Source organism: Ammospiza caudacuta, chromosome 31 (assembly GCF_027887145.1).
Source record: "Ammospiza caudacuta isolate bAmmCau1 chromosome 31, bAmmCau1.pri, whole genome shotgun sequence".
Taxonomy (NCBI): Eukaryota; Metazoa; Chordata; class Aves; order Passeriformes; family Passerellidae; genus Ammospiza; species Ammospiza caudacuta.
Window position 1 is genome coordinate 1,832,234 of NC_080623.1, and position 11,376 is coordinate 1,843,609.

The window sequence follows — 11,376 nt, forward strand, 5'->3', positions numbered from 1 at the left end:
ATATTGACACTTCGTTAAACCACTAGAAAGCTGACCACGCCTCTGTAAACACACAAGTTGAAAATGAAAAATCCTGAGAAGTCTCTTTTCTCTTCCAGCCTGAGAACAGGTAACATGGCCAGCCCTGATCCTTGTCCTGACTGGGCCAGGCTGAGCGGGCTCTGCCATGGGGCTGGACCCCTTTCTGGGGAGCCCATGGGGCTGGGCAGGGAGGGGAGGCTGCAGGGCCAAGGCTAGGCCATGGCTGTGGTTGTAAACATCTTGCCACTACTAATCCCTGCCCTGCCACCAGCCCAGGCTGAGCTGGGGTCCCTGAGCCCCAGGAGCAGCCCTGGGCCGGGCCGCTCGGCCAAGACTCTGCTGCCATTGAGGTTCACCTGCAAGCGCCGGGGCTTAGGCCAGGCCATGGCTGCTGACATCTGGCCACTACTAATCCCTGCCCTCTCACCAGTCCAGGCTGAGCTGGGTCCACCAGGCCCCAGGAGCAGCCCCGGGCTGGGCGGCTTGGCCAAGATTCTACCACTGTTGCAGTTCACCTTCAACTCCCGGGCAGGGGAGTGGAGGCCGCAGGGCTGAGGCCAGGCCATGGCTGCGGTTGCTGACATCTGGCCGCTACTAAGCTCTGCCCTGCCACCAGCCCAGGCTGAGCTGGGGTCCCTGGGAGCAGCCCCGGGCTGGGCCGGCTCAACCAGGATTCTACCATCACTGGGGTTTATCTGCAACCCCTGGGCACGTGGAGGAGAAGCCCTTGGCCCCCGGTCATGCTGCTGCAGGGTTCTGACCTGGCTGCTGAGATCCTGGCCCTCCCTCCAGCATGGCCACCAAAGAAATCCTCTACCAAAACCAGCTCTACCACTATCCATCAGAAATCACACAGCAGGTCTGGGTGAGATATTAACTCTTTCAGTACACAGATGAGACCTACAGACATCAGTCCTCCCTTGGGTGAGAGAAAAGAACAGAGTGAGAACACATAGAACAACGTGAAGACACTAAGGTCAGTGAAGAAAGAGTCAAGTCCCAGATGGGAGGGATGAGGAGATGCCTTGATCTTGGGGCTGAAATCCTTTTGTAAACCTATGGAGAAAGATGTAATTGATACATCAGACTCTTTTTCCCTGTAACTCATTGAAAAAGTATGATGAGATAAAGTGTTCAAATTGTAGATATGAGCAAAGGCCTCCATGCTAAAGTAAGCAGATGTTGAAGTAGCTGTGACTCCATGAGAAATCTGAACAGAGAGAGGGAAGAGTGATGAAGACCCTCTACCCCGTGGAAAGAAGAAGACCTCTGTTCTCAGTGATGAGGATGATCTCAGAGATAGATAATCTTTGCTGTTGAACAGCTCATCCTTAAAATAGCACCCCATAAGTTGACATGACCAATAAACACAGAGTGGGAAAGCTGCAAAAGATGGGAGGGACTTTACCATCACAGATTCCCAGAGGGCTGCTCTTTGTGGAAATTAAAAGCCATGAGGGAACTGTTTCCTTGTGCAGAAATCTCCACAGCATTAACAAGAGGAACTTCTCTCCCTAAGTGAACTGCAGAAAGACTGTTCTAGAAGTGATAAATCCTGTTCTAGAAGTGATAAACTGACTAAATTGTTTCTGTGCATTATTAGTAGGAAAGAAAAGTTGTAGGGGGGAGGAGAAGTGTTCTAAAGATTTTATTCTGATTCTTATTATTCTTTATTTTAATTACTGTTAATAAAGCTTTCTTTATACCCTTTTAAAGTTATGAGCTTGCTTTGCCTTCCTCCTAATCTATCTCACAGCAGGAAATGAGTGAGTATGTTCTAGTGGGTCCACTGGCCAATGCTAGACCCACCACATTAATTGGTGCATTGGCCAGGAAATCTCAAATTGGTGAACCAAAACCACTACAAATGGTCACAGCTCCAAGGCTGCTAGAGCTCCACAAGTATTTAGACAATGCCCTTCAGCATAGGGTGGGATTTTGGAGTGTCTGTGGGTGCCTTCCAGCCCTGGACATTCTGTGACTCATCTGATGAACAGGACTTTCACACCTCAGGCTGTTTCCTCTCAGGGGACCCTGGACTTTGAGAATTCTTATTTCAGAATTCTGGGCTCCCAGAAAGGCACTGCCATCTCCCAGATCCTGCCTTTACCAGCAGCACTTCAGTGCAGGTGAAGTTCTGCCTGGAAAGCTCAGGAGTGCAGACCAAGACAGGAACTTCTTGCCTGGATCAAGGTTGTCACTACCCCACAATGGTTGGAAATCTGGGGGCAGAGTCAGGATTTTTCTTTAGCAAAGCACATCAAACTGGCATTTTCCCAATCACTGGATTCCCTCTTCCGGCAACTTTGGTCTTATGAGCTTTAAACTAAACAGGAACCATTTTAACCAAGCTAAAACCAAGCCCAAAGGCAACTTGTGGATGGAAATGGATTTTTTTTGGCCCACCAGTAATCTCCTCTTTGAAAAACAGCTTAGAAAATATGGGCTTGGATGTGGTCCTGGAGGGATCCAGAAGGTCATGGTCTATAGCTGTGTTGGGAACCCTGACAAAGGAGGAATGATGAGGAGGACTCCATTTTATCAGAAGGCTAATTAATGACTTTATTATACTATATTATTCTATACATCTAAAACTGAATCTGCCAAGCACTTAACTCTGCACCCAACTGCACATATGCACTGAATTTCGTGACTGTCATCCAAGAGTCCTGACACACACACACTTGGCCCTGAGCGGCCAAGGAAACAAAACACCATCACTTTGGGTAAACAACCTCCATATTGCATTCTACTTTTGCACAAATACAGGCACAGCAAATTATAAGAATTTTTTTTTCCTTTCTCTGAGGTTCAGAGAATGTGAAACCCAGAAGTATTCTTGGGAAGAACTGTGCCTTGCTTTTCTCTGTGAAGAGAAATGTGGCTACAGTGGTCAACCAGTGCCTCTTGGTACCCCTGAACCAAGATTGACCCCAATGTGCAGCAGGAGGACAAGGACCAAATTAAATCCTTCAACAGCTAATTTGCCTCCTTCATCAACAAGGTGAGGCATGTTGTCCTCCTCCAGCTCTGGCATTACCTGGACATGGAGTCAGGAAGTTCTCAACATTAGAAATTTAATTCTAAATCATTAAATCAGAGTTAAGGATTTTGTGCAGGACTTTGTTCCATATGCAGACTATCCATACACATCTTTTTGACAATCCAAGCACAGAGGAAATTATTTCTCCAGGTTTCCATGCAGCTGAGTATTTCTCCTGGCTCCCAGATCTTCTCACCAATGATCTTTTGGTAACAGGCCCATCTAATCATGCTTTAAATTACAGAAAACATTTACAGCCCCCACCATATTAAACTTCCATTTCATGAAAAGCAAGGCAAGTTTTGAGTTAAGGATCCTGATTTATATTGTTCTGATGGCTTTCAGATGCAGTTCCTGGAGCAACAGAACAAAGTTCTGGAGACCAAATGGAGCCTCTTAAAAGGCCAGAAAATTGTGTAGAATAATCGGAGTCCATGTTTGAGTTGTACATCAGCAGTTCGAGGCAGCAGCTGGAGGCTCTGGGAGAGGAGAGGCTGCAGCTCAGCTCCAAGCACAAGGCCATGCAGGATGTGGTGGAGCACTTCAAGGTCAGGTAGGCAACACCCACAGCAAGATCTGTCCAGTTTTACTTCACTCTCTTCTTCCTGTGTCAGTGAAAAGGCCCAAGACAGCCCAAAAAGTGACCTCAGAATCATGGAAAGGTTTGGATGGATCATCTCATCCCACCCCCTGCCATGGGCAGGGACACCTCAACTATCCCAGGCTTCTCCAAGCCCCATCCAACCCAGCCTTGGGCAGTAACAAGGATGGGGCAGCAACAGCTTCCAGGGAAATCCATTCCAGAGCCTCCTCACCCTCACAGGGAGGAATTCCTTCCCAATATCCCATTTATCCCTCCCTCTAGCAGTGGGAAGCCATTCCCTGTGTCCTGTCTCCCTATCCCTTGTCCCAAGTCCTTCTCCAGCTCTCCTGGAGCCCCTTTGGGCACTGGAAGGGGCTCCAAGCTCTCCCTGGAGCTCTGTGTTTTGCTTGAATTGCTTGGAGCTGCATCTCAGTGCTTGTCAGATGAGAAGATCAGTGTGGAGCCACCCCAGCCAGCAGCATCCTTGGAATCACAGGATCCCAGAATGGTTTGGGTTCAAGGGACCTCAAAGCTCATCCCATCCCAACCCTGCTGTGGGCAGGGACACCTTCCACTCTCCCAGGCTGCTCTAAGCCCCATCCAACTGGCCTTGGACACTTCCAGGGATTCAGAGGCAGCCACAGCTTCCCTGGAAACCCATTCCAGGGCCTCCCCACCCTCAGAGGAAGAAATTTCTTCCCAATGTCCCATTTAAATCTCTCCTCTTTAGTCTAAAACTAAATCAGAATTTGTTCAATATATTGGATAGTTTGAGCATTTGGGAAGTGAGGAGTTACCTCCCACCCCATGGAAAGTTGTAAGGATCCTCGGCTCAGCAATTCTTTAGGCTCTTGGGAGCAGGAGTTCCCTCTCTCCTCCACTCTTTGCACTTCAGGAAAACATCCATCCAGTATTTGTGTCTGCTTCCATGGGCATGAGGGATCTGTTGGGCATTGATGTGAATAAATGAGGAACTTAAATTGTCAGTGTGGAACCAGAAATATGAGATGTGGGAGTGAGGTGCTCATCCCAGCTCCCAATAAGGGCACATGCATCCTGCCTGAACCCTCTGATCTCCTTTCCCAGGAGATCACATGCCTGCCACTCTTCTGCCACCTTTCCCAGCAGGAAAGGTTCTTTCCAGCCCCAAAGCAGCATTGAAACATCCTAGACTGCCCTGGGGAAGGAAATCAGCACGCACATGAAATCCTTGGCCAGTCAATGGTCACATCAGAGATGCAGTTTAGAATTTAGAGCTCTGCTTGTGTCTGACAAAGTGGTAAATATTCCTTTGGGATCAGTGGATTCTGGGATGAAGCTCAATGACATCACACATGTTGCTGGGCAGGGACCATCCTCTTGCATCTACACCTACAAAAGGACTTTGGGCTCCTGCCCCAATTCCTAGGAATTTGTTCTTCCCACCTTTAATTATTTTAAACTTTTTGGATCCCAAATTTTCTTCCTAATATGGAATTGGAACGACATGATCTTTAAGGTCCCTTCCAACCCAAACCTCTGATTCCTCTGTGCCAAACATTAATCCAGCAACTGGAAAACAGACATTAAATTTTCTCTTCTACATAGCCAAGAGCTTCGAGACCCACAAATGGATGCAAAGCTGGGGCTCTGCTTAATGGAAATTGTTTTCAGGGATGGATATTCCTGATGGGAATAAATCTTCCCCCATGAAAGGGCCAGGAGAGGCCAATGGTTTATTACCTGCATGGCCTCCTTCCTTTGAACTCCTCTTTCTCTCTTTCATCTCCCCCATTTAAGCATTCCATGGGAGCCGGGCATGGGTCCAGGCTCCCGCTGGGTTTTGACCTTTCCCAAGAGCGTGGCCTGGACTCTCCCAGCCCCGGCCATCCCACCTCTCCTGACTAACCAGGTGCTGCGATGAGCTCACACCCAGCTCCGCCCAGAACATTTCGGGAGCACAAGGCTCCCATTCATGGCACAAAAGGTGCCTTTGATGAAGGCCTGCAGCTTTTCTAGACGGCCCCTCCCACCCTCCAGCCCAGGGGTGCTGCCTTTTCCATCATAATCAGTGACGTAGAAGTAGAAACAATAAAGCTCCATCAAGGACTCTGTTCCAGCACTGCTCCCTCCAAAAATCTGTGGTTTGTTGGTAAACGCCCACAGAAGGAGACCCTTTGGTCTCTCCTCATGTGAAGAGAGAGTTTGCACAGGGTGGAGGCTCTGAAGGGATTCTGAGCTCTCCCTCCCCAGAGGTACCAGAAGATCAACAAGCACAGGACAGCAGAGAACAACTTTTTCGTTGTCAAGGTGAGGAGGCACCACCACCAAAGCAGGGACAGCTTTGGAAAGGCAAAGCACATTCAAATCACCCTTGGTATCCAGCACTGCCAGGCCCAGAGCACAGGTGGAGTCATCCCAGGAAGCAGAAACACCTGGTTGTGCCAGTGGAGCAGTGCTGGGCTGTAATTGCTCCTTGTTTCAGGTCCCTCATCCTAAATTCAGGAGTGTGCCCCAGATCAGCTCTGGGTCATCCCGACCATCTCCCTTCACCAGATGCTCTGTCAGTCCTCAGCTTTTCTGTGTCCAATCCCAGCATCCACAGCCCCCTGGTCTCACCTGCAGGAGACACAGGAAGAAGCTTCTGCTGTTTCAAGTATTGTACAAAATATCTGTCTGGCAGAAAAAGGGAAATTCAGTGGTGTGGCATTGTTTGGATCCATGGACATCCTCCCTCCTCCCCTCCCAAAAAAAGGTGGAGGTGAGAAATCACTTAACTTTTGGCACTGCTTAAAGGTGCAGGGATAAAGAAATCCTCCATTTCTGGTTTAATATGAAATTTCAGTTCTTAATTTAATCTTAACTTAGTTCAATTAAATTAATTAAATTTAATCAAAGGTTTGCGTTAGATACAAAGACTTCACCCAGTGAAGGTCTGGTCCAAGTTCCTTTGTCATCGTTCCAGGATGTGGATGCTGCCTGAGGGAGCAAGGTGGATCAGGGGACCAAAGTGGATGCCGCGAAGATGAGATAAACTTCCTGCAAGCCCTCTACGAATCAGTAAGAGTATCCCAAATTTCCCAGTCTCCAGAGGCTCAAAGAGCCCAAGAGCTGGTCAGTGTGGTAGATGAGTAATGCAATGGTTGACCCTCACAATTAAAAGGCAAATTTAATGTATATGTGTTCAGAAAAGTACAATAGGTTTATGGTTCTGTTTTACCCCCCTTGCATTGTTATCAGGGGATAGCCTGGGTTTGGGACATTTGGGATGGTTGGCTCATTACCATGGCAATACATGACCTCCAATCAAGATTTAAGGAAGTGAATTCCACCACTGCACAGTGAAGAAGGAGTCAAGGGACAGCACTTTGGGAGGGGCTAAAGGGTTAAAAAGTGAAGCCTCCATTGTGGGGGTGAGCACATGGTGGGATCCTCTGCACTGCTCCCGGCACTGTAATATTTTCTCTATTCAGTCTTTGTTGTATTTTTGATAAGGTTTAATAAACCTTTCTAAAGTTTTGGAAGTGAGTAGCATCTCTCACATCTGTGATGCAGCTCCTCCCCAACTCTCTTCTACATCTCAGCTCAGGACAAACAATCAGTGAAACATTTGGGACAGAAAATGAATTTGTTTGACTTCCAGCAGCTGTCCCAGATGCAGACCCAGATCTCTGACCCCTCGGTGGTGCCATCCATGGAGAACAGCCAGAACCTGGACAGCATCATCAGTGAGGTCAAGGCACAGGATGAGGACATCACCAGCTGGAGCCGTGCTGAGGCTGAGTCCTGGTACCAGAGCAGGGTGAGGAGGTGCAAACAAACAGGGAGATTTTTGTTGAGCATTTCCCAAAGGCTGAGTTATACTAGAGAGAACAAGGGGAGAAAGGTGTAAAATGGAGTGGATTTGGAGAGGAGTTCAGATAGTTCCTTGGAGATGTTTGGCAGTTGCACTTGATGATTTGAAGGTCTTTTCCAGCCTTCCATGATTCTTCACAACTCTCTGGGAAAATGCTGCTTTGATAATGAGAGATGGAGGAGCAGAAGGACACAGAAGGAGGAAGCTGAAGGGGATGAGTGTGGCAAGTGCTGGTGAAGAGAGGATCAGAGCAGGGTCAGTCTCTGCCTGTGCCCCGTGTCACCTCCCTGCCCACCCAGCACGAGGAGCTGCAGCTCTCGGCCGGCTGGCACGGGGATGGCCTCCAGAACACCAGGCTGGGGATCTCAGAGATGAACCACCTGCTCCAGCAGCTCCACTCAGACATGGACAGTGTGAAGGTGCAGGCACAGGACCTCCACAAACGTGGGGCACTCCCATCTCCACCCCTGGCAGTAAGGGGCCTGGAAATCAGGATCCAGAACCATCACAAGATCGCTGGACTTGCTGCCCGCAGGTGGCTGGGCTGCAGATGGCCATTGCTGAGGCAGAGCAGCAAGGGGACATCGCTCTCAAGGATGCCAGGGCCAGGCTGGAGAAGCTGGAGGCCACTCTGCAGAAAGCCAAGGCTGACCTGGCCCGGCAGCTCCAGGAATACCAGGAGCTCATGAACATCAAGCTGGCCCTGGACATTGAGATCGGGACTAACATGAAGAGTGAGGAGAGCACCTGGGAACTCCCCCTGCAAACCAAATCCCATCCAAATGCAGAAACGTTCTCACCTTTGCCCTGCAAGGAGGTGAAAGGTCTCACAAAATTTTGCAGAGGAAATTCTGCCCCATCCTACACAGTAACAGTTGTCATTCCAAATCCTCTTCAATACTCCCCATCAGACCCAGCCCCCACTGGGTCTGTTTTCCAAGTTTCTTGGTGGAAAAATATTGCTTAAAATTATCCTTAAAAGGAACCCTGACTTTTCCATCCTCTCTTTCTTCCAGGCTGTCTGGAGAAGGTGTTGGTGCCATCAATAATTTTAAGTAATCCATCTCACAATATATTAAGTCATTACATGATTGTACCTGGAATTGAGGATAAGACAAGGAAGGAAGGATGCAGCTTGTAGTTATCTGCATAAAAATGAATATAATTTTACCAGCCCTTTAGGTGGGAGGCCAAAGAGCCTGAGACACATTTTCCTCAACCAGATTTTAATTTGAAGGGCTTTGTACATTGAGATTTTCCCTTGGGAGACTCAGATGCCTCAGGCCAGGAAGAAAAGCTGGAGAACAAGATGTGTGAAATCCAGTCAGTGATAGACTGTCCAAGAAATAACTGGATGTGTGAAACTAAAGCTTGAAATTCCTTTGTACTCCTCAAACAAACCCTGTGCCCCTGCTTTCCCGTGGCAGTCGTGGTCTTACCTGGGAGCAGCTATAGAGGTGGGAACATTCTGGGGCTGGGAGTGGGTTTCAACAGCAGGCTTGGAATGGGGGGGCTCGGCTCCGGAGTAGCAAGCAGCTCCAGCGTGGGGTTTGTGTCTAAAAGCACCACCCAGGAAAGCCCCCGGAGCTGAGCCACTCACCTGGAGCACGGTGCAGCACCTTCCCCTGCCAGACAAAGCCTTGGAATCATCCCAGAATCCCTGCTTTGCCATTGAGGGAAAACCTTCCCAGCGCTGTTTCTCAGCTTGGGAGCGCTCCCTCTCCCCGTCCAAACAATTCCCCTGCGTATCCCTCCCCCAGCTGGCAGTGCAGCTTGTCAGTGAATAATCAGCTGTCTCATTAACGAGTCTCATTAACGTCAGAGCTCAGCGAGCACCTTCCCAGTGCCGCGGTGCCAATCCAGAGGAGGGGCAAGAATTATGTTTACCTCTGCAAGCAGAGCCTGTTCTTTCACCTGCCCAGGAATCCAGGGGAGTTGAGCCCATGCTGCTCCCTCCCACCTACTCCTCCCTCACTCCCCAAATTCTTATGAAATGGAAAACAAAACATCTTCCCACAGGCAGTTTCTCCATTCCCCAGTTCCTCTGGCATTGCTGGCTCACTCCAGGGCTCTCCTACATCCCAAAATTCAAACTTAATATTCCATAGGTGAGAGGGCTCTCTCTAATGTCCAATTAATTCCTCACCCACCCCGAAGGGATCATTTTAAACTCAAAGCCCACATAATGCACAGGTGTCCCAGCAGAAAATCATTCCCCTTCTCAGAAGCTGGAGACAGGTTAGAAACAGGGGGAAAAGGGGGTTAGAAGGGGAAAAAAAAAAAAAAAAAAAAAAAAAAAAAAAAAAAAAAAAGGAACAACAATTGTTGAACACAAGCCATAAATTTTAAATTTTACATAACTTGGAAAATCATCTCAGGTTAAATATCTTCAGGTATAGCTTTTGGAGTTTTTTTAGGTTTGGTTTTTTTTGTTTGCTTTGGGGTTTTTTTTGCTGTTGTTCTTGTTGTTTTGTTTGGGTTTGGTTTTTTTTTCCTGTGCCAAAATGTAAACCAGCTCGTTCCTCCCATTTTCTGCTCCTGCTGAACTTTTTATATGAATTTTATGAAATTTCTTCAACAAACTGCAATCAAACAATGAGCAGTGCAGGATTTCCGTGCCACCATGAAATCCCCCTGCAAGAGTCATTTTAGAGCAATTTTAGAAGATTTGGCCTTGTCACTGGCTGCTGCTCAGAGCCTTCCCATCTCCCACTCCTCCTGTCTCAGTTTGAGAAGAGGGGGAGCACTGGAGCATTGGGAGAGATCCCAAAGCAGCAGCTTGGAAGGTTTTCCAGGATTAGCAGCCAACAGAGACCAGAAGGTGGGGCTGGTTTCATCTGGCCATGAACACCACCATCCCAACCAGCCAAAGAGCAGAAAGACAATTTAGGGTGAAAAGTTGTTCCCCTGGAGCATCTCCCCCCCTCCATGGACTGAGAGCAAATTGGGCAGTCCCTGGAGATGCCAGAAGAGCAGGAATGCTCCAAGAGGTTTTGAAAACCAAGGAAGATGCATCCCAAGGATCAGAACCAAACTTTTGGAAAGGCTCATTCCAGATGAGGGAAAGCAGTCAGGCTTTGTCTCTATCCCCTGCAGCAGCTGGCAGAGCCACCAGGCCAGGAGTTACCAAGGATGTGATTGAAGAAGCTCCCAAGCCAAGTTTTGGGCCGGGTCAGCCTAAGAGACAGGGGTGCCCTATGTTCGGGGAGGTCCTGTGCCTGCACCTTCTCACTGTCCGTGTCTGCGTGGAGCTGCTGGAGCAGGTGGCTCTGTTGTTGTTATATCTCTAGACTCCCAGCTCTCAGCTGCCCTATCTTCTATCACATCAGAGTGACCACTTGTTGTTATCATATTGTTGTTATATTTCCAGAGTCCCATACCTTCTGGCTGGTTTTCCCACAAGCAGCTCTTCACAGCAGTGTTGTCCCTGCTTCTTCATCAGGGCCCCTCCAAGGCCCTGCCTGACTGGCCAACCCACCCCCTTTTATCCCAGTTATCTTCATTAGCCACAGCTGACACCCAATTAAGGACATCACATCTGCAGCCCATTTAGAACAACTAGGACTGGGGCAAGGCCACTTACACAATACATATATTTTACTAGGACTCCTACTATATGGTTCATCTCTGAGATCCCCAGCCTGGTGTTCTGGAGGCCATCCCCGTGCCAGCCGGCCGAGAGCTGCAGCTCCTCATGCTGGGTGGGCAGGGAGGTGACACAGGGCACAGGCAGAGACTGACCCTGCTCTGATCCTCTCTTCACCAGCACTTGCCACACTCATCCCCTTCAGCTTCCTCCTTCTGTGTCCTTCTGCTCCTCCATCTCTCATTATCAAAGCAGCATTTTCCCAGAGAGTTGTGAAGAATCATGGAAGGCTGGAAAAGACCTTCAAA

General features: G+C 48.7%; 1 pseudogene; it reads left to right on the plus strand.

The window, feature by feature from the left end:
* The first annotated feature begins 814 nt into the window (after nt 1-814).
* Nucleotides 815-9,073, plus strand: LOC131569706 (keratin, type II cytoskeletal cochleal-like; annotated as a pseudogene).
* The last annotated feature ends 2,303 nt before the right edge of the window (nt 9,074-11,376 follow it).